Here is a 4,675-nt window from a genome sequence, read left to right as displayed (position 1 = left end):
CAGTGAGCTCGGAAGAGGCATTCTTCTGCTTGTTCAGCTCTTGCTGAACCTCTGAAGCTTCAGCCTTCAGTTGGGTCAGCTCGTCATTTTTGACCCTTAGCTGATCCTCAGCCTCTCTCAGCTTCGCTCTCTCAGCTTCGGCAGCAGCAACAGCCTCTGAGAGTTGGACGTTTCGGACTAGGAGCTGTTCTTCAGCAGCCATCCTACTGGCTTCTGAAGCTTCCAGTTTCTGCTGCACCTCAGCCCGTGCAGTAGCTCCATCCTTGATTCGGCTCTCAATGACAGCCTTGAATTTGGTAACGTCCACTCCCAGGTGGTCTCGGAGAAAGTTCTCCCCTTCTATTAACGGGGGGAAAACCTCTTCCTCCATGGCGGTGCAAAAGGTTCGGAGGGCTTCAACAGCTTTCTTTTCGTATTCCTCCCCTTCCTTTTGCTTTTCTTCTGCTGCTGCCTGCTTCATCTGAGCAAGCTTCAGCGCCTCGAGAGCCACTTTACTGGCATGCTCAACATCGTCCACCCTATCTTGTAGGGTATCTATCAGCTCTACAGTGAGAGTCTGATTGTGCACAAACTGAAAGCAGAGGCACAACTCAATAAAAAAAAAAAAAAAGGAACACAATAACTTGGAGCTGAAATGACGAACAGAAAAATCAAAGTAAGTGTAAGGATTTACCTACATCATCAGCAGTTGATTCGTCCTTACAGGGTCTGGGACATATCTGCTGGATTCACCCATCCCAGCAGTGGCCTTCAGCGACTAGGCCCTCGCCCTGTCTACTTCGGACATTCCAGCAAAATTGCCGAAGTAGGCTTCTGCACCTTCTCGGTTCTGGCCCCATATGATGTCCCAGATATGATCCGGAATTGGAATTCAGGAGGCCGAGAACCCCATATCTCCAGAGTGCAGTGTCTGGAAGGAGGGGAAGGAAGACTCAGGAGCTTCGTGAACCCTTTGAGGTTCAGCTTCTTCTTCTTCAGCAGTCTTCTCTTCCTTCTCAGCAAGGTCGATGATGATGACCTCTGCTTCCTCTTCGGGGTTGAGGACAAAAGTCTCAACCTCCCTAGCAATATTAGCTGAGAAACCCTCAGCAGCGGGCTTCTCAGCACTTTCAGCATTGTGCTTTCCGGCACAATCTACCATTCCCTCGGCTGGGACCCCTCCCTTGGGATCGGGAGTCTTTTGGTCCACCTCCATCTCAGGAGGTGGGGGAGGGGTCTTCGGTGGAGATTGTGGTGGTGGTGAGGGAACCCTCGGCAATCCGCCGCCTTCCTCGGGCTCCCTGATGCTGTTGCCGGCTGGCCTCGGCCTCGTTTGGAAGTCGTGAGGGCCGATGATGGCCATCCGTCTCCTTTTCCGAAGGGGCTGTTCGTCCATATCCGATTCTTCGGAGTCTTCCCGGATTTGATCTTCGGGACGAACAGGAGCTTTTTCTTCTCTCTGTTTTTTTCTCCCTTCAGACTGCAAAAAACAGGGGGGCAAGAAGAGTGTGAGTTAAAAAAAAAAAAAAAAAAAAAAAAGAGAAGAAAGGAAATTTCAAAGCTAAAAGTGTAACTCACCGAGGTTTCCAGCAAAGCCTCGTCTTCTTCTTCAGCAGCTTTGGAGGGCCCTTCTCCTCCTTCCAAAGCTTCAGCAGCTCGTGCAACCTCTTCGGCAGTACGAGCAGCTTCAAGTTCTTCGTCCAAGAGCCGACCCCAAGGATCTCTCTTCCTCCACCAAGGCTTCTGCCGCAGATAGTGGTCTGAAGGCTCGATCTGGGAGTGGGTATAGCTCAGATGGACAGGGCGATCTTTGGACGGAGTGATAGGAGGGGCTCGGTCCAAAATAGTCCTTGCCTGGTCAACGCCGAGGCGATTGTAGTCAACCCTGGCAGTGACCTCGTTCAGCACTGAACAAAGAAAATAAACACGAGTTAGTTCAGCAACGTCAAAGTGGCGAATAAAGTTTAAGTGCGAAAGCAAAAAAGATAAAAATAAAGGGCTTCAGCCTCAGCCGAAATAACTTACCATCTCTGAACTTTCGGCTGAGGCCGACAGCAGCAAGCATATGCTCCTGAAAGATGTGGTGGTTATCAGGGAGCCAAGTTGCTGGAATGGTCTTCAGACGACCTATCCCACTTGGGTTCTCAGCCTTCCCGAAAATGTTGGCCTGCTCAAGGTTACAGTCACCTCGGCCATCGTTCTCTAAGGGACCCAGGCTGAGCATTTCTGGGTCAGGGTTGGAGAGGTATCTCGGCGCGCTGAAGACGTAGGGATGGTCAGGATCTGTGGGTGCCCTAACCCAAATCCATTGGCCTCTCCACTCTTTGTCCGAAGAGTCGTTCGGCCACATTGTCAGATGTCCTGGCCGAGACTCAATCCTGAACCACCCAGGGCCGTGGTCCCCATGTCCACTCTGGATGTTCGGCACCAGCTTGTGGATATTTTTAAAACAGTGCAAGTTGGGGTTATATCTCATGAACTTGCAAACCCAGAGGTATGTCATCACCCTTCGGATGCTGACGGGAGTTAGCTGACACAAGGAGACCTTGTAATGTATCAGCAAATCTCGGACAAATAAGTCCAAGGGGAACCTCAGCCCATACTGGAGCTGTCTCGTGTACACCCCCACATACCCCGGGGGTGGACGATGGATTCTATCAGATGCAACTGGCATTCGGCACCAGTATCCATCGGCCTCCATTATGCCGTAGTGCAACTCAATTTGCTCGGCGAACCGACACGTTTCGGCGCGCTCCAACCACCAAGAGTAGGGGGTATTCTTTATCATGGCCGAGGCAACCTCGGGGTCCTCCCACTCCTGATACCCAGGGAGAACAGGCCAAAGAGTGGCGGGAACTCCTTCGTCCCGACCAGAAACGCTGGGCCCCTCCGATCCTTCGGGAGGCGCCGAAGATATTGGGATCGCCCTAATCCCCTCAGCAGGGTCAGATCCCATTCTCTCTCCATTCCACGTTCCCGTCCTGTTCCTAGGGTCGGGAAGCTGCCTTGCCCTCCTTGGAGCACGGGCTCTGCCTCTAACTCCTCTCACCATTGTTGATTTCTTGCCTTTGAAAGAAAGAAGTCGAAAAAGAGGGGGGAAGAGTTCGAATTCGAAGGAAATTAAACAAAAATCGAAGGAAATTACCTTAGTTTGAAGCGGAATTTGCCGATCTATGAGTTCGGAACGACGAATTTCAGTTTCTAAGCTTAATGCTCGGGGAATTGGCGAAGTTTTGACGCGGATTCTTGAGTTCTCTCGAGAGTTTTGGGTTCGTGTTTGCGAAGAAATGAGGAGAAATAGTGCGCCTCTTTGGTTTTATCTCTAGAAATGGGATTTGAGGGGCCGCGCTTTTAATTTCTTCTTAAATACCTCATTAAGTAACCGTTAAACACACGTCCCCATGATTAACTGCCCATTATCCGTCCAACTTCCGCAAATTATTCATCCATCAGCCGTTATCTCATTAATGGCGGTTTAAATTCAAATCTTTTGGATTAATTAAATCATTTACTTCCCTCCATTTTCTGATTAATCAAACCCGACCCGTCATCCTTCCAAATCGGGTCCGGGGGGCAAGTTGTTTGGGTCCAATTTAGTCCAATTGGGCCAAGTCATTAAATGATCCAATTAAAAGCCCAAGGTCAAGGTTCAACTCTCCAAACAATGCTAAAGTCAACATCAGTCTACAAGGCAAGTCAATTGGGCCCAAGCCCATTTATCTCATATGTGCAAAGGTATAAAAGCCATCAATATCATATTCACAAGTACACAGACAACAAAGCCTCAAGCAATTAATTCTCTTGCATAGCTTTCTCTCTCTACACATTGTACTAACTTTAGCATCGGAGGGGCCTTCCTCGGCAACACCCCTGAGGCTAGTTTACGTGTGTTTGCTGTGCAGGAAATCCTCGATTCATCATCACTTGGACCGAGCCCAGTCTTCACCACCTTACTGGACCTTCGGCAAGGTCCCATTGTTTTTACCCGAAACATTTTAGATAATGGATTTTACACCCATTGTGGAAATACAAATGTTGATCATATATCGGGTTCACTATTTTATGGTAAACCAAACGAGTTTGTCTCCATGTGGAAACTTCTTTTGCTTTAAAGAAGCCCATCTGAACTTCAATTTTTTACCCAATTCCAAATTTTTAGGAGAAATTTATAAAATATCTCATGAAAAAATTTATTTCGTAAAGGTACGCAACATATTTAGTATCTACCTATGTTATGAGTTTATCCAAAATGATCCGTAGTCTTAGCCAAATGTTCACGTAACTTGTTAATTTCGGAATAATATTAATAGAATTTTTTTTAATGTTATTTGAACCCACTTAAAAACCTTCACAATTGGTTTCACATCTGATTTTAACCTTCTAATAAAACTCCCTTAGATATAATATGATCATCAATTAATTTAGGAATAATATTAATAGAATTTTTTTTAATGTTATTTGAACCCACTTAAAAGCTTTCACAATTGATTTCACATCTGATTTTAACCTTCTAATAAAACTCCCTCAGATATGATATGATCATCAATTAATACATGGTTATTCATCAACATTACTGATTGTAGATTCTCAAAACCATCAACATATTATTCCATAAAATTTTGTTATTGAAACTTGTTAAATTTCTCAACTACATCAAGACCGGAATTATCTTCCTATCATATAAATCGATCACAAA

The sequence above is a fragment of the Chenopodium album genome, chromosome 26 (genome assembly GCF_948465745.1).
Source record: "Chenopodium album chromosome 26, dcCheAlbu1.1, whole genome shotgun sequence".
In the NCBI taxonomy this organism is placed as follows: Eukaryota; Viridiplantae; Streptophyta; class Magnoliopsida; order Caryophyllales; family Amaranthaceae; genus Chenopodium; species Chenopodium album.
This window is presented reverse-complemented; position numbering follows the sequence as displayed.